A 22,807-nucleotide genomic window follows, 5' to 3' on the forward strand; every position below is an offset into this window, starting at 1 on the left:
TTCCTTCCTAATAGAAGCCAGGAAATGAAAGGACAGGAAAGAAGGAAAGGAAAGGAAAGGAAAGGAAAGGAAAGGAAAAGAAAAGAAAAGAAAAGAAAAGAAAAGAAAAGAAAAGAAAAGAAAAGAAAGAGGAAGAAGGGGAAATTAGAAGATTTGCATGGGAAAGAAACAGGAAAAAAACTGTAGTGCAGCTGTAGTACATCTCTGAAATAAAGTGGAATTTATTAATGATATATTTTAAAACATTGAACATAAAAATATGTTCAAGCTACATGACTGGTAATTTTGAAAATGATATATCAGTATTTCTTTATTGAGTATATTGTCAATAAAATTATATATTATTAACAACAATAGTAACAATGATATTCCTGGAAACAGATAAAATAAAAATCAGATTTAATGACTCATCATAGTGATGTAGTGGTTCTTCTAAATTGTACCAATTTTGGCTCTTACCCATTTTGTTTTCTTTGAAATATATTCACCTATGTCAGGGGTGGGCAAACTACAGCCCGCAGGCCACATCCAGCCCATTGGTCATTTTAATACGGCCCGCCTCTGAAAAAAAAATTGGGGCTGACCAAAAGAGACCCTGTGCTGTGCTCCATAAAATCGCACACACAACACGGAGCTGGGCAGCTGCTTCCCTGGTGGTGGGGCCGAGGTCGCAGCCCAGGGAACACCCACTGCTTTACCTCCGCCCGGGCTCCGCTCAGGTGTCCGGCTGGGGCTGTCAGGAGTTGCTACCATGGGCGCAGCTCTGCGCAGCTCCAGTCCCGCGTTGCCTTGGGAAGGGAAAGGCAAAACCAGGAGCCACTGAGCCTGAGCCTCCGGTGCCGCTGCTGCCGTTGCAAAGTGCCACCGCGGCTCTTCCTTTTTGCCTTTCCCTTCCCGAGGCAATGCGGGGCTGGAGCCACGCGGAGCTGCGCCGGCGATAGCAACTCCTGACTCAGGGGGCCTCTGAGGGGAGGGGAAGGAGGAGAAGAAGGGTGGGGAAAGGTGGGGGGGCAATTCACAAAAAATATTGTGCTGACCCGGCCCGTCTGTCAAATATTAAAAGTCAATGTGGCCCCCGAGCCAAAAAGTTTGCCCACCCCTGACCTATGTTCTCCTGCTCTCTTTGTTTTAAGGATGGTATGTATATTTCACTTTTTAAAACTTTCACTATATTATAAACAAAAATAATAGCAATATTTTAATTGAAAAATATTTGAAATAATTTGGGGAAAAAAGGCAAGGCAAAGATAGCTGTTCTGAAAACTTGGATTCAGATCATAACGGCTTTAATTTTAAAAACTTGTCCTGGATTTCCTTTGACAACATTAACCAAAAGAAATTGAGTTCCAGATTATTTCATTTTCCAGGGTTTTTCTGAAACTAACTTTTGGCAAAGATAATTTTCTGGGCATAACATGCCAATGGAAGAGCTGTTTGGTGTTTTCAAGCTCTATAAGAAATTTCAGAAAATGCAACCAGCTCAGAAGAAATCACCCTCAGTAATTATGAACTTGAGGTACCTATAAAAGGATACTTCCACAAGATTTTGTACCAATTCAGAAAGAGCTGTGGGTTATTGGTATGCCATAATGGTGATAAAGTTCAAGAGTTGTGATGATCTATTTCTAATTCAAGTATGGCATATTTGACACAACAAAGCTAATATTTTCTTTTGCTAAACTTGAAAAGCTGAGCTAAGGGAAAGTATGATTTCTCTGTTTTAAGTTTCCTCTTGGCCATGGAGTGTCAATTTTTATTTCAAGATAATTTTGTTTCAAGCAAACACTTTGGGAAAATATAACTATATATTATTAACAACAATAGTAACAATGATATTCCTGGAAATAGATAAAACAAAAATAAGATTTAATGATTCAACATAGTTTGAGAAAAACAGCAACATGTCAGCAGATCATCTGCAAAGAAAAGAGAAATAGAAAGAACTGTTGGCAATTTTATCCCTGACCAATTTGCTTGGATTACTTTGGGAAGAAGGTAAAAGGTATAAATCAAAATAGTCTAGTTCAGTTTTGGTGTTTTCTGCTGCCACGGAAATAAACAACCAGGTTTGTTTTTTGTAAAACTGTGTGCTTGCTCAGTGATACTGATGTGGTAACCTTGCACAACAAATTAAAAAAAAAATAGAGGTATCTGCAGATAGGCTGCTCTCATAGCTCGACAAATGCACACTGTAAGTGCTGAAAACATGGCTGAGTGGATTAGCAATTCATTTACTTTCCCTTCTATGCAAAGAGATTATTCTTATTTCTGTTACTTCACAAATTATGGCATCTCAGGGGTCAGGAAACTGATTGGATGTTACTTTTTCAACTTTTTTGTGTCGGCTGGAAGGACTTGTGGGATTCATGAAGTTTTTAGTTTATTATACATGTGTTAAGGGCAAAAAGAAATGAAGGCAATTAGGGGAAATGACTTCAATTTTCTTTTGAGAATGAAGAAGTTGTGTGAAAGTATATTTTATCTTTCATGGAATGTCCTCCTTAAGAAAGACCCATTAGTTGTTTTCCTTAGTTTTAAGTCCATGAATATCATATAGAGAAAGAAAGTCAGAATAAAGTTTGAACAGTACTAATTAAATTTTGCTTCATAAAATTAATTGGTGATTTTATTAACTAGGCAGAATATTTTTTAATAATTTTCACTGCTGTCTGAATTAGATAACATCAGGAGTAAAGAACCCATAGCTGCAACTCCCTCTTCAATTTGATATCAAAACCTTTCTTTTACTTCTAGCTTTATCCATTGCTGCAACACTTGACTATATTTAAACTTGACTGAGAACACACACATACAAAATTTCATTTGCAATTCGATCAATACTACCCGACTAAACAATTTTAAAAAATAATCCTGTAGATTCATGTTAAGGAACAGAAATAAAAAACAATATTAAGTTAATGGGTTAAGTTAGGCTAGAACCTCTTTGGATTAGAAAAGGCAGCCACCATCACATTACATGTATTACCTTCTATTCTTTTGGATGAACAGCATTCCTTGGTTGACACATTTGATAAAATTTATGTTATCCTCAGTACTGCTGACTTTCAAAGTTGCTAAAAGAAGAGGAATTCATCATTCAGCAGAAGTAACCAGTACCAGACTTATTCAAAAACATCCCATGAAGAGTCAAATGCTAATTTATTTATTTATTTATTTATTTATTTATTTATTTATTTATTTATTTATTTATTCATTCATTCATTCATTCATTCATTCAATTGCTTACAAGGTAATAGCTATAAGTAAAAACATAGTTGTGAATACATGGATACATATAAGAAAAATAAAAAAAGAAAAGAAACAATAGGACAGCGACAGCAGGCACATTGGTGCGCTTATGCATGCCCCCTACAGACCTCTTAGGAAAGGGTGAGGTCAATAGTAGATAGTCTAAGGTTAAAGTTTTTGGTTTGGGGAAGAAACCACAGAGTCAGTAGAGTATTCCAGACATTGACCACTCTGTTTGGGGAAGTCGTATTTCCTGCAATCAAGTTTAGTGCGGTTAACCTTGAGTTTGTATCTATTGTTTGCTCTTGTGTTGTTATGGTTGAAGCTGAAGTATTCATTGACAGGTAGGACATTGTAATGTATGATTTTATATACTATACTTAGATCGGATTGAAGGTGGTATAGTTCTAGGTTTTCTGGGTCTAGAATTTCGAGTCTGGTGGCATAAGGTATTCTGCAACGAGTAGAGGAGTGAAGAACTCTTCTTGTGAAATATTTCTGGACTTTCTCAACTGTGTTAATATCAGATACATAATGTGGGTTCCAGAGTGATGAGCTGTATTCTAGTATTGCTCTAGCAAATGTTTTGTATGCTCTAGTTAGTAGTGTAATATTACCAGAGAAAAAGCTACGTACGTAAGATTAGGTTAACAACTCTTAATCCCTTTTTGACTATGTAGTTACAGTGGGCTGTAGCACTTAGATCATTAGAGATGAGTACTCCAAGATCCTTAAAAGAGTTTAGATCATCAACAAGGTCTTGACTATTCAGCCTGTATTTTATTTTCTGATTTTTTTTGCCAATATGTAGGACAGAGCATTTATTTGTTGAGATTTGAAGTTGCCATTTTTTTGACCATTTTGATGCATAGTTGTGGTGTAGGGTAAATGGAACCTGTTGATGTTTAACTGTGAAGAGGAACCAATGTTAGACAGAGAGTAGTCAGGGACATATTTTGAGGTGACATAGTATGAAGGAACCGGACGGGAGGAGTTAAGAAAAATAAAGCAGTTTGTGTGCAGAGCACTCACATGTTAGGAGTATTATTACAAAATATGACATGGTGTCAGAAGTTCTGTAACACGGTAACTGAACAACGAGGTTATCCAAAAGAGGAAAATGAGTGGAGATGAGCAGAATTAAGAAGGAGTTAGCAGAATGGCTAGCACACCCAGCGCTACTTTTAATATCCAACCACCAGAGCCCTTTGATTTTTCCAAACCAAATGAGTGGACAAAATGGATACGGCGATTCGAGATATTTAGGTAAGCAAGCAATCTCACAATAAGCTCTGAAGAAAATCAGGTGAACACTTCGATTTACTGTATGGGAGACGAAGCAGATGATGTTCTGCGTGGCCTGAAACTCAATGAAGCTGATCAGTGTCAGTATACTAAAGGAAGAGACGGCTTTCAGTCATTCTTTGTAGTAAAAAAGAACATTGTGTATGAGCGTGCAAAATTTAATATGCGCAAACAAGAAGCAAATGAGACAGTTGATGAATTTGTCACAGTGCTGTATGCATTAGCAGAACACTGTAACTATGGAGCGCTACATGATGAGCTCATCAGAGACAGGATTGCAGTAGGCTTGGTCGATACATGGCTATCAGAACGCATGCAAATGGAAAAAGACTTAGACCTGGATAAAGCTATTAATATGGCAAGACAATCAGAGGAGATTAAAAAACAGCAAACCACATTGAGAAGTGATGCTAGTGCTGTAAACCTAAAGGATGTGAACTCTTTGGACAGACTGTTTAAAGGCAGGCATCAGAAAGAAAAGCAAAGATTCAGCAGATCAAAGAATGATGGAGTAAAGCCTCTAAGCAGGCAGAACAAAAACACTAAAGACCCCCAGTGTCACAAATGCGGTGGCACGCTTCACCCTAGACAGGAATGTCCTGCTAAGGATGCTAAATGCCATACATGTGGGAAAAAGGGTCACTATCAACGTGTATGTTTTGCAAGCAAGGCTGTGCATGGCATTGAGGAAGAGGAGAAAAGCTTCTTTCTCAGCTCTGTGACATCACATGCTGATCCATGGACTGTGGAAATCAGAATGATGGATAAAGACATCACGTTCAAGTTGGATACCGGAACAGATGTCACTATTGTTTCACAGAAGAATTTCGCCAACATTTTTCACAACACACAGGTGCCAGTGCTGCAAAAAGCAGAGAGACCTCTACTGGGTCCAGGGAGAATTCCACTGGAAGTGATGGGGTTTGCCAAACTACAGCTAAAGAAAGAAGCAAAACAAATTACAGAGAAAGTGTATGTGGTCAAAAACCTGAGTATGCCTTTGCTGGGACTGCCAGCTATTGTAGCTCTTGGTCTGTTGGTTTGTGTGGACACTATTGACATGAAAAACCTGAAGTCAAGCTACCCTAAGTTATGCAGCGTCCTAGGGGATGTTCTACAACCTTATTGTATTAAGCTCAAACCCAATGCTGTGCCTTTCTCTTTGAAAACCCCAAGGAGGATTCCCCTTGATGGGGAAAGTCAAAGATGAGCTTCAATGCATGGAAAACTTGGGAGTAATCACTTGTGTGGAAGAGCCTATGGACTCGTGTGCAGGCATGGTAGTGGTGCCCAAGAAGGACAGCAAAAAGGTGTGTTTGTGTGTGGACCTGACTGGCTTGAACAAGTATGCGTGTCGTGAAAAATTCATTTTACCATCAGTAGAACAGAATCTTGGAACACTGGCTGGTGCTAAAATGTTTAATAAATTAGTTGCCAACATGGGGTTTTGGCAGATACCCCTCATCGAGGATTCAGCAAAGTATACCACATTCATTACACCCTTTGGGCGGTTCCACTTTAACCATCTTCCATTTGGCATTGCCTCAGCATCCGAACATTTCCAATGTATGATAGCAGAAGTTACACAGGGGCTGGAAGGAATAGTTTTTCACATTGATGATCTACTGGTGTGGGGACAGGACCAAGAAGAACATGACAATCAACTCCATGCAGTGCTAAAAAAACTGGAAAAGGTGGGAATCACTCTGAACGTGGATAAGTGTGAACTGTCCAGGAGTGAGGTAGTCTTTTTGGGTCACATCATCTCTGATGCAGGGATACGACCTGACCCAAGGAAAACAGAGGCTATCAGAGCTATTAAGGAGCCCTCTAGTGTGAAAAAACTGAGGAGTTTTCTTGGCATGGTAAACCAGCTGGGGAAGTTCATCCCTCAGTTGGCAAGAAAAGACAAGCCACTTCATGATCTCCTTTCTAAGAAGAACTGTTGGGTTTGGGATGTGGAACAGGTCAGGGTATTTAAGACATTGAAAGATGCTTTGTCTTCCCCTCCGGTGCTGGCCATGTATGATCCGAACAAAGTGACAAAAGTGTCATCGTCATATGGCTTGGGCACCATTCTTCTTCAAGAGTGGGGAGATAAATGGAAGCCTGTGGCTTACAAGACATGTTCACTCACTCCAACTGAACAACGCTATGAACAGGTGGAAAAAGAAGGCCTGGCTCTAACTTGGGCATGTGAAAGATTTCAGGATTTCCTCCTAGGAAAGCTTTTCTGCCTGGAGACTGACCACAGACCACTTGTCAGTTTGTTTGGAGACCAAGCACTAGATCTTCTACCCTTGAGAATTCAGCAATTCAGGATGAGGCTCATGCGTTACTCTTACTACATTGTGCATGTTCCCGGAAAGTCACTTTGGACAGCAAACACATTGTCACATTCGCCTACGGACTCTCACATGTCCAAAGCAGAACTGGAGCTGATGGAAAGCACTAACATATATGTGGACTGTGTAGTAGACACCTTGCCTGTTAGCCACACATATACGGAAATTATAAAAGAGCAGTTGCAAGCTGATAGTATTTGCTCTTGAGTCATGAAATTGTGTGCAGATGGATGGCCAGTGCATGAAAAACAAGAACCTGCACTGAGAGGATACTGGCCAGAACGAGCTACACTCACTGTACAAGATGGATTACTACTGAAAGACACTAGATTTGTGATCCCATCCACTCTGAGGAATGAGGTGTTGGAGAGGCTGCATGAAGAACACCAAGGGGTGGTGAAATGCAAAGAACGTGCTCGTCAGTCTGTGTGGTGGCCAGGACTCAGTCAGCAGGTCAGTGAAATGGTGCTCAAATGCAGGACATGTATTCAAGAGCGTCAGAATCCTAAGGAGCCACTCATGACATCTGAGTGCCCGGAAAGACCATGGCAAAAGTTAGGGACTGACATGTTTGTACTTGGAAGGAAAACATACTTAGTTGTGATAGACTATTTCTCCAGATATGTCGAGATTGCACTGCTATCAAACACTAAGTCAACTGATGTCATTTTCCATCTGAAGTCAATCTTTGCCCAGCATGAGATTCCAGAGGAGTTGATGTCAGACAATAGACCACAGTTTTCTAGCCAAGATTTCTCTCATTTTGCATCCACATATGGGTTCAAACACATTACCAGCAGTCCAAAGTTTCCACAAAGTAACGGAGAAACTGAATGTGCAGTTCAGACAGTGAAAAGTCTCTTGAAAAAGGCTAGCAACCCTTATCTGGCCCTGCTTGCCTACAGAGCTACCCCTCTCCAGAGTGGGTTCAGTCTGGCTCAGCTGCTTATGGGGTGACGTCTTCGTACCACTGTGGTAACTCTTCCCTCTCAGCTAGACCCAGCATATCCAGATGTTGACCATTTTGCTCGTAAAGAGAGAGAGAAGAGGAAAATGAATACTGAATACTACAACAGGAGACATCGTGCAAAACCTCTTAGTGATTTGGTACCAGGAGAGCATCTATGGGTCAGTGATACAAAAGAATCTGGGACTGTGCTGCAGAAGCACACGAGTCCAAGGTCATATCTGGTGGATGTACCTAAAGGTGTGGTGAGACACAATTGTCAGCACTTGATACCCTTACACACACATGCAAGTGAAGGAGGAGCGGTGGAGCAGCAGGAGTTGCCAGAGACAAACAGTGAACAAGTTTCTACATCACCTGGGAAAATACTTAAAAACTTTCCTAGTGTGACAGCTACCCCAAGGACAAAGTCTGGGAGAGCTATAGTTAAACCAGAGAGACTGAATCTGTGAACTGAGAAAGTGAAAAAGAGTTAATGTTGATGTGTATTTCCGTAAGAAATCTGAGGTGCAGAATAGTTTAAACACAGTTAGGTGTATTGGATTAGTAAATAGTTACATAACATTTTCTTCCCTACAGGATTTAGATAGGAACAGACCTTCAACAAAAGAGGCAGAATAATCCTCTAAGGTCTGGTGAGACAAAGGTAGTCTACCCATTGTTCTCTAGAAAAGGGAGATGAGGTGTAGGGTAAATGGAACCTGTTGATGTTTAACTGTGAAGAGGAACCAGTGTTAGACAGAGTAGTGAGGGACATATTTTGAGGTGACACAGTATGAAGGAACCAGAAGGGAGGAGTTAAGAAAAATCAAGCAGTTTGTGTGCAGAGAACTCACGTGTTAGGAGTATTATTGCAAAATACGACAATAGTCAAGGTCTTTTTGAAGGGTAGCAGTATTATCTGTGGTGTTGAATAGCTTTACATCATCAGTGAAGAGAACAAGATGAAGGTGTGCGGTGACTAATTGCAATTACAGTCCTCATTAGTACTTTGTCACTACTGATTGCTGTGTTGATTTGCATAAGCATTGTAACCACACATACCCTTATCAATTGGTTTTCCTTGATTGCATAGAAAGTACAGAAGTACTGTTTTGAATGAATGATTTAGAGTAAGATAAAAACTAGTATGGTTTTCCTAGTACTTTAGTAATATGCTGAATACTTTCCCCCCAATCATACTCATTTATTTGGATTGAAAAGAAATTGCTTTCATTTTGTTGTTGTTCAAATGAAAGGAAAATCTTAAATTTTCATTGATGAAGTGCATATTTAACTTAATTGGAGGAAATTGATCACTTTGCATATATTTCCTGCCTTTTATTGTGGAAATATGAGTCATAACAATAACTTTTATTATATAGTACTAAAAATGACTCCAAATCACATGCACATATCTTTATTAAATAAAAACTAAGAGTTGTGTCTATTCCAATATTGCATCAGGGAAGATAAATAAATAAATATCACCGTTCCATTTTTTTTGGAATGGACATCAGTAAAGAATCTATTTTTGAAAGCAAGAAACTTAAAGTAAAAATATATTACTATTTGATACAGATAAGAGTAAAAATTCTTCATTACACTTCAGTGGAGTGTATGTCCAGGAAATTATGAATTATATTAAGTCTGGATAACTCAAACCACTGCCAACTAGGTTCTACACTAGACACTTTCATCGTTCTAAAATACTTCTGGTTGGTATATTCTAGAATATCTGTTTGGCTGTTTCTGTATTGAATGAACACAGCTCATATTGAATGTACATTGTTTCATTTCAGCGGCTATTTGGCTTAGCTAGCTGATGTCATTTTATTTCCCAATTTACTGGTTTGTATTTTATAGTTTGGCCTATATACTGAGGATTAATAAGGACTATTTTCACCTTAGGTGTGATGAAACTTCACTTGCATACTTAAGGCAGAAACATGAGATAAAATGTTAAATAATGAAATAAGCATTCCAACTCTGTTTGAAGTAAGTAGCATAGGATGATAGAATAATTCTGGAACAGACCTAACCAGGCTCATTGACTAACCAAGCTTCAGGACAAGTTTCAGATAATGAAAGCCATGAATGTTTTAAAATGTTAATTCTAATAACATAAACTAGAAAAAAGGATGATTGGAATATTTGCAAGAAATAATATTTGCCTACAAGCAAGTACTGTTGGAACCACAAAACAGACAAAATATAAAGAAGCTAAAGTGTCTACTATAGGTTAGCTACAGGATTCAGGTTGAGCCATCAGAGCCAGCAATTGCAGGACTACTGGAAGAAAAAATTATTTACCTATCTCAAATATACTTTATAAAGATTGGAAGGAATAAAGATGTGTTATTACAAATCAAGTCCAACAAAAAGCATGTAACTGAAAAGAATAGACCAATACTGAAAAAAACCCACAATAGAATCAGAAATAATACAGCAGAAGCTGGCATATAAATATCCATTTATAATATAAAATAAAATATTAACAGAAAGCAGAATTGGAAGAACTGAAAAGAAATTGCAGAAATTTCTTAACAGAAATAGTTCATACTGTAGAGGAAAACCAAGGGAAATCTGCAATAGATGAAGTCAGCTATTGAATTGTTTTCATTCTCAAACTAGGCACCTTTTCCTCTGCCCTATTCATCAGAAAGAATAAAGCCCTCTAACTTAAAAAAAGGAATTGAAACGAAGCATAACTGAGTATCTAGAACAGCACAAAAACAATAGAATAAGGTTGCCTACACTGAAGGTTTTTTCAAAGGAACAGGTTGCATAAATATTAAAAGATACCAATATTAAAAGATACAAATACAAGTGCCACCTCACCGCAATTAACAAACTAACAAATATACACAACAGCTACAGTTATGAGTGAATACCTGGGCTGTAAAATTAACAAACAAAAGCCAAAGCCAAACAGTGTACCGCCAAAATAGATCAGGCTAGACAATTAGATCAGCACACTAAGATCAGATATAAACAAGGTAGAACAAGAAGATTAAATACTAGAAATAACAGAACAGCAAGTAATGGCTATAGCCAAGAAGATCACCAAATTGCACATTAAGGACAAAATAGCACACTGGCTGCGAACCATAGCATGGCAAAATAACAACAATGATGCATTGGAATATCTGCAAGAAATACCATTTACCAAAGACCAAGTAATAAAAACTGAAAAAGTTAAAATGCTCTAGGATTTTCGAATTCTGATAGTCAAATACCTGTCACATAACACCCAGACTTAATAATTAATAAGAAAGACAAAAAAAGTCTGGGTATTGGACATTGTATTACCTGGAGAAAGCAGAATAAAAGAGAAAGAGCTAGTACATAGTATAAAGTTGAAATAGAATGAATGTGGCCAAAAAAAGAGCAAAGATAGTACCAATAAAAGGCTCCTTGGGTACAATCTCAAAACATCTGGAGTATTACTTTGAACAGCATCAAGATTGACAAAATTACAAAATATCTTTACTTGAAACAGCTTTCATCCAATGATAATACTTGCAACACATCAACACAACTTCTGCCTATCTCAGGTCCTTGGAAAGGATTCAATAGGTGGATATAAAGCCCAAATCCAATCTAAACATCTGCCTGATGGTTGGATGAATCATAAAATAAGTAGTAACTGTTTACAGAATCACTTGAATTTAATAGATACACACAAACAAACTTACAAAGTATCATATATGAAAGTATAACTTAAAGTTATACTAAAAAAAGTCAGTAGCTAAAAGTCAATGTTAGTTATTTCATTTTAATTAAAACATTTAAGCATTTTTAATGCTGAATATTATATTGTATACATTAAAATTAATTTTTGATATTAATATTAAGGTTTGGATAAAGGGAAACAAAACTTCATTTCTACTTTCTTTCTCAGCAACTCCACCTAAGATATTACTTCTTGTAGCAGAAATGTAATGATTTGGATGTAGAAACATGATACAGAGAGGACCTTCATTATGCTGCTCAAGACTATAGACTGAGAAGGTAGGGTTTAGGAAATATGACAATCATTTGTTTATGCAAATGTATGCAAATACATGTATGTTATGTGAATTTGTTGTATTTGCAACATATAATCTATGTGCAGTCCCTGAATGCTAAGATAGGAATTTATGCAGCTTATACTGTTGAAAATTATATTCTACATTGTTTCATTCTTATTAAAGATAAGATTATTTAAAAAAAACATTGTTTACTTTAGTGCAGTGATAAAAAGGGGCATACAGATTTTTTCTATACTAGAAGTCTTTTACACACGTCCTTACCTCTTCTAATCAAATGCACATTCAGTGTCTGCAAACTATTTTTTCTTTTCTCTCTGATGTTGATATTTTGAAGGGTTAGTTTGATAAATAAACAAATGAAAAAGATCAAAGTCTATGAATGCTGAAATGAAAGCATAGTATGATGCACAGTGGAATTATGCATCATCTCTGGTTGTCAAGGTAACCCAAGATTGGTATTCTAAGAACAATACATCTTTTCAAATCATTCTAGAAGATAGCACAGGTGTCAGGCAGTTAAGATACCTTGTTTCACAAAACTCAACTTGTTGCTGCTGTTCTTAAAAGTGATCAATATATCAAGTTTCCAAGACAAACTAGAAAGCATCCTTTTGAACAATGTAGCTGAAATTCCATTGCCCTGGGTGCTATTAAACATATCCCATGAAGACTCACAGACCACCACCATAAAAACTACCTGAAAATGTTTGTAACATATCCCAAGATCCTCTTCATAGGTAAACCAAAAAAAGTGGTAACCAAGTCTACAGCAGATGGCAGCATCTGCCTGACTTTGGCTGATTCTAAAGAAGCTGAGCAGGTCCAACCTAATTAGTACTTAGATGGGAGACCATTATAAAATTAATTTTAAAAACCAACCATCTACAGAAGCATATATATACAGTATATATGTTTATGTAGATTATTTTTTTAAAAAATAATTTTGTAATGGTCTCCCATCAAAGTACTAATCAATACATACATATGTATACATACACACATCAATAATCAAGCAAAATCAAACACTTACCTGTCCATATTTCTTCTCACTTCTTTTGTTGTTTCTCTGTACCTGTTTCTGATTGTATCTGAATTTGAGTAGCAACCTGTCGGTCTGCTGCTTGTAAAATATCTTTCCCATAGACAATAGAGTTGTGCAATGATTAAATTGCAGTTCCAAAAAAAGTGGTTTGGTTTCTCTCTGAACTTCTTTAAAATAACTATATGCTTTCCAAGATCATATAGCACCATCTGCATGATTCCCAGGAGGAAAAACTCTGTTCTAAAGGCTTGCAGAAGGATGCTATGTTTATGTTTCTGTGTGCTCGAAAATCTCTTTTTATAATCAAATCCAATGTGCTGCAGTGGCTAACTGATAATAATACTGAACACGTTTGTGATTAATTCCATCTTTTGAAAATCTTACACTTTTAAGCAAAATAGTAACATAATGGATCCAGTCATATAATTTCTTTTATCCACCATCCACCATCCATAAATAATCTATTTTTCTTGAATAATATATCCTTATGGAAAAACATAATTAATTGATTGAATTCATTTTTCCACATTTTACTCAATTTATTTTTATTAGTATTCAGTAATTAAAGAGTTCATAATTGTTTTCAAATTGTTAGATTCATTCATGTGCCTCAAAACTGAGAACTTTTACTAGTTCTGCTGTATATATATTATCTGAATTACCACAATCCTTTCATATGCTATTGGATGGATTTTGTTTTAATTCATCAAAGTCTTTGATAGGTATGGAAAGTGAATTGCCCAATACAAAATATAATTCATTAAAAAAAATTTAAGTCACCCCTTAAAGATGTTTTTCCAAGACTATGTCTTAAAATGAAACCATTAACATACATTTTTAATGTAGAATCTATTGTCACTGACTCCACTTGCAATTAGTTGCCTTACAATCAGAATTGTTTGCTGTTGCTGAGTCCCTTTTACATAATTCCTCATCTAATTCCTTATAAAGAAATATGCAAATATGATCTTCAATGCTGATAATCCACATGGATATAAATGGAAAATTAAAGACTGTTTAATATAATATCAATATTTTAAACAGACCTAGAAATTAATTAGCAGCCATATGCATGGGACAAAATCCTACCAGTATTTGTGGCAGCATTTAGCACATTTTTGTATTAGTTAAAGTTGCTAAACCATATTTCAAATAAACCTTATGTTGTGTGCATTTAATTAATCTATTCTGGATGTTATTTGGTTATGGTATTAGATGCATGCAACGTTTGTTTTGTTGAGATATGACCATTTTATTTAGTCTATTGTCACTAATTGAACTTCTCTAAAATAGTATTGAATTTAGAAGACTCCAAAGCTAGGCAAAGAGAATGTAACCTTGTCTTTGATTGGTTTTAAGTCTTTTTCAGAATAGATGAAAAAGCACCCGGGAAAAGAAAACCAGATTTTTTTAGACATTTCTATAGCATGAATAAAAACATTTTCATGGTCTCTCTTAATAGATTGAAAGTAAAAGTAAATTGAGAATAATTTATATATAATTGACATGGTAGTTCCAACAGTGACTAATCTCTCAAATTAGACAATAGGTAAGATATAGTGATTAAGCTGTTGCACTAACATTAGGGATGCAAGTCATTAGGGGAATTCAAGTTCCAGTCCCCCTTTAGCCATAAATGACTTTGGTTCAATCATTTTCTCAGTCTTTCCTATATTATAGGGTTGGTGTTATGAAGGAAAGAAAAGAGGTGTGCTGGCTGCAGATCTTTACATAGTTGCTTTTTGAAGTCAGTTATAATCTTCAGGGAAAAAATAATCAACACTCCATTATAAATTTAATAAATGCAACTGCAATTTTAGTAAAAGGGTAAAGGTATGAGTTAGAGAAGCTGATAAGTTATGAGGTATTACATAATTGATTATTTATTAATGCCTACCATCTTACTTTTGATGTAATTCATGTCTCTAATACTTTCTGGAAAAGACCAGATCTACACATGAAGGTTCAATTATGCTGATTTGTTGCTAAAGGTCTATACATAGGCAGGGGTGGGATTCAAATTTCTTAACAACTGGTTCTGTGTGTGTAACCTAATTTGTGGGTGTGGCTTGGTGGTCATGTGATTGGGTAGGAGTGGCTTGCTAACTGGGCATGGCTTGGTGTCATTTGACTGGGTGGGCATAGCTTGTATATAAATATTATAAATACATAAATATTGATTTTTTTTTATAAAAAAGATCAACTTTTACCAAAAGCAGGCAGGCAGGCAGGCAGATTGAGTTGCTCACAGAATCACAAATTAACTTAGAGATCTATCTATCTGAAACTGGCTACTTGAGTCTACACTGAAAAGCTTCAGTCCTAAGGAAGATTCAGCTCTGCTTTTAGATTAGCTAGAAAGCAAGAAATCCAAGGATTTCATGCTTCCTAGCTAATCTAGATCTCCTGGTAGAACAGAACAGCTAATGGTGGGGGGCGGGGGGGAAGCAAAAATAGCAACTTACCAAACCAGGCAAGTTGGATGAGGCACATGCCAGATAAGGAGTGAGTGGGTGGGGAGGGATGGAGCCAGCCAGAGGAGCGATTTGCTGGTTTTCCGAACTGGGGACAATTGTGTGTGCAGCGTTTGCAAAAAATCGTCAGTTGTGCTGCCCAGACAGCTGACAAGCACTGCGCTCTGGTGCACAGTGTTTGAAAATCTTGTTTCCTGATTTTTTAACCTCAGCTATGCCGTGCAAAGCAGCTGAGGAGGGAAAAGCAGGGAACAAAGGACACCCGAGAGCCCAGGCAGGCGAGTGGACCAAACACCGAACCGGTTTGGTGTCAGCTGCTCTTTTTAGCTACAGGTTCTATAGAACTGGGCCAAACCATTAGCATCCCACTCCTGTACATAGGCATCTTCTGAACTGCTGACAATCTAACCTGATTTGATCAGATAAGTGTCAACATAACTCAAAGGAGGCTGGACTTAGTTTGCTTGTGGCTGATCCCTCTTTTCACTCTGCCTCCAGGTTTTTCCATTCCTTCTAAAAGTACACTTAAATCTACAGAGTTAAATACCAGATATTTCAAGACCTCTGGGTTTGAAAAATAAGATCCTGCTTCCTGGGATAGCAGCTCAATAGTTCTCACTATAATTTATCTTCCAGGTTTCACCTTACCTTACATTTACCTTGTAAAGCTGTTGTGTAAGAGAAATGGCCTCTCATGCTATGGCATCTCTCTGAAAGCTAAAAACTAAAAAAAAAATCAAAAATATATTTTGCCCATGCTATGTACAGATGTCTGACTATATGATTCAGTTCTTTTCCATCCTCATGGGAGGTAATGGCAAAGAGTCAGATTTTATTTTAAAAAGAAGTTACAAACTAAAAAGTCAATTTTAAGTTTAAATATTAAAAATGCAATAGTATTGCAACAAGTGTTGAAAGACCTGCCAAATTACTCAGTAGCAAATGAGGTAAAGCAGAAATCCCCCAAAAAATTAATTTCAAAATTCCCAAATTAAAAAATAAAATAAAAAATAGAATAATAATGATATGCTTCCTTTTTATTTCAACTTTTCTTTTCTTGTGACTCCATACTTCAATCAGAGGCCATAGGAATATGGAAAACTGTATTTTTTTCAGCTCCATTCCAATGATATCCTCTAAACTCTATACATATTTTCTATTTACAGTGAAAGAAGAAGCTGTGATATCAGACTTCCTGTATGACAATGAGCCACCTCTTGCTCGTTAGTAATATGGACTGTCAGTTTGGCATTTGAGATTTGGATTAGTTTTAAAATATAGTCATGAGGGAAGGATATCAAGAATTGTCCATACTATCTAACAATAGCATATTTCATACAGAGGAAATGACCCATATTATATACAGGTGCACAAGCATATTGTCAATCCCTCTAGATACACCATACCAGAAAATCAATTCGATCGTAAGGCTAAAATATTAAGATTGGCTCTAATGACAGAACCTTGCAAGTTCAATTATGTTGTCCCCTCTCCCTTTTATATTACTTCAGTGAATTAGACCTGAGCCCTTCTAAGTATTATCTTATTTTGCTTGACTTAAGAAAAATGTTCCAGATCCTTTTGCCTAGGTAATCATTCTTGCAAATTTCTGTCAAGATCATCTTCTTATACTCTACAGGCACACAGTAAATTGCATTAAATCTATATTTATAAATTAGCCAAACTGACTGGTCTAGTAGAAACTCAGCTGGAGGAAATTGGTAACTGTAGAATAAATCTTTTGATGCAGTTATTTAAAAGTAAATATATGACAGACTCTTTTATTGAAGCACATAACATTTATTATGAAACTGGAAGCAGCATAAGCCAAACTAAAAGTGGGGTTGGGATTCAACCCCTCTGACTATTATGAAAATTAGAATACAGTAGTTGTAAGTAATTGATTGAGTACAGAAACATAAAATGAGATGACAATCTGAAATTAGGAGGTGGTACCACAAAGTGTATTTGACAAATGAAGGGTGTTTTCTTGGAATTAGTTACCTTCCAATATATTATTTTCTTCTAAATACCTTCTTATAGCCTTGCTTCCCAGAACTGTTCTTGCTCCTTAGTATCTTTTTATAGTTTAATCAACTTTCTTGCATTTAAATAGCTGAATTGGCAGATTTATTTTACCTGGGACAGTCACTTTGAGAAAGAATAATTTATTTGTTCCAACTGACATTATTTTCTCCTACATAACCAAGGATCTTCATCTCCAATTACCATTCTGAAGGAGTGATGATGTTGTCGGTGAATGATCAAAGAATCCTGTTTTAGCCTTGCTGCTGGCAGTCTATGACAGTAACCAACGACAACAGTGAAGAATAGAATGCTAGATCAAGTTTCTAGACCATTCAGGTGTGATTGATGTTATTAGGGACAATCTAATCATCACTGTGGAACTTAGTAACAGAAAAGCTAAGAGAGAGTGGCTGAAATGGTGTCTACCTCCTCACCAAAAAGATATAAATAGCATTACATTTAGAGAAAATTAGATTTTATAAGATTGATTCCAGCAGCATTGCCTTGTCAGTGCAATAGTTATACTACTCTTACATAAATACTCAGAGATCATCATTATATAAAATAACAAAAAACTCCATTAAATATATAGCCATACAAAATGTTTTAATATTCAAAAGCAGAAAAAAACCTGCAATATACTAATATTGACTGAATACCACTCCCCCCCCAAAAAACATAATTTACAGGAAATTGATCTCTTATCCAGTTTAAATTAACTTTCTATTCAGTGTATAAGCAATGATTTTTCAATTATCAATTAATTCATTTTAGTGGCAATGAGGAAGACCATTTTTGTTCTGGGAGTTTAGTCATATAGTGACATCTTGTTGGTATGTATGCTCTTTAAGCTTTGGTTTTAACTCTGCTTGCGCTAATGGTAAAGCTTAAAATCTTTTTATTTACTATGTTAATTTTCATGTTAATAGTCTCTGGATCCAAAAGAGCCAATTGCCTGGGCATCTAATCACTTCCCTGATTCTTGGCAAAATACTGTTGTTAATAAACCATGCCAAACCAAACCACACCAAACCACACCAAACCAACCAAATAGTTTTAGTGCTCTTTCAAAAGTCCTGTGTTTATAAAGAGGCCAGATAAACCTGACAAATGCAATTGAAACCATCACTCAGGCATTAAATAAACATATGGCTGTGCAGAAGCCCAGTGTCCAGTCTTTCTGCAGTCCTAGTCAAAATGGCCAACAACTATATCAGAAGAAGAGAGAACTGCCTTCTTTAAACTGACACAATAAGAATGGCTCCAAATAGCTTCACTGAAGATGACTTGAAGGCAGTAGATAGGAAGTAGAAAAACTGTTCATGAAGCTATCATAGTTATAGAAAACTAAGAAAAATGGTCCCAGGGAAGCTGGTGGTAGCCCTTGGAGAGTTCTCTTTTCTTTGTGAAGGGCAGGGCACACTGGAATGGGTTCACCCCAAGAGAGGTGCCTGTGACTTGGAAAGCTTCACTGTTCCAGTGGCGTCTGGTGAGGTCTCGCTAGCCCTTGAAAATCTAGGGGAGAGGGTGTAAATCTTGTGCTGGGCTATACCCATATCCACAGCAGATCTCCTCCTTTTTTTTCAGAGAAAAGAAAATTGATTTATTAGAAGTGGCCATGTTGGTGTTAGCTGGATGCAGCCGATACTAAGTTACATCATACATTTTCTCCTTGACCCTGGTCTTCCTCCACCCACTGGATGTGACTTCTCCAATGGGACACATCCATCTCCAAGAGTCATCCATCATGCCCTCCAATAACTTTCTTATGCTCCAACAATTTTGGGCTGCCAGGGTGATTATTTAAGCATTTAAGGAATGCCTTGTTTTCCCCCACTCCCTTTTTCTGGCAGCTAAAAAGACCAAAGGAGTATCTTTTTAGTTGACAGCCTAGGGACTTATAGCCCATGACTACTTCAGCTTTGTTCATTGTATTTATATACAATATTCTATTAAAAATATCAGAAGACAAAAAGAAATATTTGGTGTATTTTCTAACTGTGCAATAAATCCAAAAGAATATTCTGAAATAAGATAGACAGAATTAACAGAATGGAGTCTTATGTGTTATATTCACTATTTTTGGGGTGTTTTAAAAGAAATAAAAACAAAACAAAAACAAAACTGTAGCCTTTCTAATTGACATAGATCATTTATACTTGTCTTTTCAGCAGGATAGCTAAATCAATTTTTCACAATTAATTTGTTGTACTAATCATAATTTTATGATTCAGTGGTGTTTCCCCATTGCATATGAGTGTACATAATACATCACTATGGCAACACATCTAATTATTGGGAAATATTATATTGTTTGTGTCTTTCTGATTCCATGGATTGTATTTCCTTTTGCTCCCTCTTTAAATGAAAAGCAAACTTCTGGAAATGTAAATATTTGCTTTGTCAGTGAAGAAGGTTCTTAGTTATATCATATTTTCTCATGTTGAAATAAGACAAAATATACTTTGTATAAAATGATAATTCCACTTCCTTGTTATAATTTCTTTAAAGATATTCAGGGTTATTTTTTTATCTAGTGTCCTTTGTACAAATAACTTTATGGTAATCACTCACCATCATTCTTCCACATAAATTATTGATTTGTTCTTTCTAATAATGATTTTCCTCTCATTTTAAATCAGAAACATACAAATACACATACATTCACATACTGAGACTCATACCCACACTCTCCTTATTTTAAAAACTGATGGAAAAATAATATTTTAAGCAATATACTCATGTCCTTCTAGACCAGGCCTTGTCAAACTGGTGGCCTGTGGGCTGGATACAGTTCACTCAGGCCATGCCCACCCCAGTTCCACAAAGGCAAAAACATTGCAATATGTCATGACCGGCCTGCGACGCAATCAAATTTTACTCCTCTTTTCCAAACATATGGTTTATATCTACAGATTTATAGCACTGTTTATAGCTACTTATATCTAAAAGATAGCATGGCTAACATGCTTACCTAGCAATAAATAGTGAAAAGGACACACAGATGTGTTTATCAAAAAAACATTCTAAAATCATGCTATATCTGCCCTTTTCTTTTTCTTGAATTTGCAACAGATAAACAATAAATAAGCTATGGCTCTGCCTTTGGTTAGATCTGCCCAACAATCTGCAAATGCTTCACTGGAAGTCCAGTATTCGCTGTAATATTTGCATGCCTAATAAAATCATGTTGCATCTTCAAAGTGATTTGGCTGCTTTGAGTGAACTGATTTCAGCCATAGCAATATAAAGAAGTCCAAAGTAATAACAACAGCCATGGCAACCAAACTTAGAACTGACAATGAAGATAGTGAAGTAGATAGCTTTTGTCTTTTAGGAGTGACTATCAATAATAATGGATGAAAGACTTCACACTATCTCTTAATAGAATAGCAATGAAGGCTTTGAAAAATATATTCTGATCCTAGGATGTATCTGTAACTAAAAAGATTACAATTCTGCAGGCAATGGTTTTCCCTATGACACTCTTTCTAGTGAAAGCTTGACTTTGAAGAGGATATAAAGTGTATTCATGATTTTTAATGTCAGTATTGGAGAAGGTTGCTAAGCATCCCATAAAGAGCAAAAAAGAAAATAAATGGATCATCAAATAAATTGATCCATATGTCTCGCTAGAAGCGCAAATGACCAGGCTCAAAGGCATTATTTATGTGAAGAACCAATTCCCCAAGAAGTCTATAATATTGGAAAAAAATTAAAGGAAAGGGAACAAGAGGATAATCAGCAACTTGGTGGATGGATTCAAAAACGGTGGCAATGAATGTTTTGCTGGAAAATGTGAAGGATCAGGCTGAAGATAGATTGTCCTGCAGAAAATCTATTTTCCATTACATACAGAACAAATCAAACTGATCATTCTCATTGGAAAAGGAAGTTTTGTAGGTCCATGCCACGTGGGGTCTTATATTGTAGAAATGATCAAATACAAATCATATTAAATGTATCACAAGTATAAAAGATAGAGTATGCATTATCAAGCTTAATCAGCCTACACATAAAATCTTTTGTCATAGAAGAACCCTACTGAAAAAGCTTGTAAATCAAATGTTTGTTTGTTTTTATAGACCACCAGATTCAATAAAAACCACTCCCAGCAGTCTACAGCATAAAAACATATTAAAAACATAAAAGATGACAATGAAAACAACCATAAAAATATATATAGCGGTGATATTTATTTTTCAAATAAAGGGAAAAATAGTTTTATAAAAGAAAGTATATCACAGTTTCAGCAATTACATATTTTGTCACAAATCTAAATGATTAATTCTTATATGCAAAAACAGCATCAAGAGTCTAAAGCAGGGGTGCCAAATTCATGTCACAGCAGCATCATGTAAAGTATCAGGACTTTTCCCCCCTTTGCTAAACTGGTCATGGGCATGGCCAGTGTGTAATGGGCGTGGCCAGTGTGTAATGGGCGTGGTCAGTGTGTAATGCATCTGACTCACAGGCCAAGAGTTTGACAGCCTTGCTCTAAAGTAACCGTCTGACTTATATCCTATTTGCTTGCAGTTACATCATGTTGCTTTATTTATGCACATAAATATATTTTTTGCTAGGAGGGTGCAAGTTCCCAAAACAAAGTGATTGGTAACTTTTAGTTGTTCTCTGCTCCCCTCCACAATGAGTTTCATGGTTCACATTTCAGTGACCACGTCACATTCAGTTATGTTATATATTTCCCTTTGTGATAATGTTGTAAGTGCAGTAATATTTTTGTAATAGAAGAACATTCTATTATATAAAGGTATTAAGATAAAAAAGTAAAAAAAATATCAGTATTAATTGCAGTTTAGGGTATCAGTATTATTCTCTATTATCCTCTATAATCAAATAAGGTTATTTGATTCTTCATCCAAAGTAAAATGGAACTTATATAGTTTGATTTGATCACCTGGGTCCAAATCAAAGAAAATATACCCCCTGACCTCATCTTTATCCCCAGCTTCAAGAGAACTATGGGTTCAGGAATCCAAAGATCATGCTTGGTACCTTTCTCAATTGTTAATACTTTAATTAATACTTACATTATTTAATTCATTGGTATAAATGAATGTTCGATGTATATTCATTGAAAGTATAAATTCCAAATTTATTTTGTCTTTTAGGAGGATGTAACAGCATTGCACAAATTAAATTAAGGTGGAGCATGTTCCTGTTGTCTAAAAAACATAATAGCATTTTTCAAAACAAGCAGACAAAATCTACCTTTTGAAAACAACATAAAAATGGTAACATTCATTTTGTATAGAATTTATGTTGCTATTTATGTATTAATGTTATTTATTTCTACTTTCAGCATTCGAAATATTGGCTCAATTCTTCTGCATTGATTCAGCCATTTTCTTTACAGCCTTTCT

Source organism: Pseudonaja textilis, chromosome 7 (genome assembly GCF_049901715.1).
Source record: "Pseudonaja textilis isolate UNSWEBS1 chromosome 7, rPseTex1.2, whole genome shotgun sequence".
In the NCBI taxonomy this organism is placed as follows: Eukaryota; Metazoa; Chordata; class Lepidosauria; order Squamata; family Elapidae; genus Pseudonaja; species Pseudonaja textilis.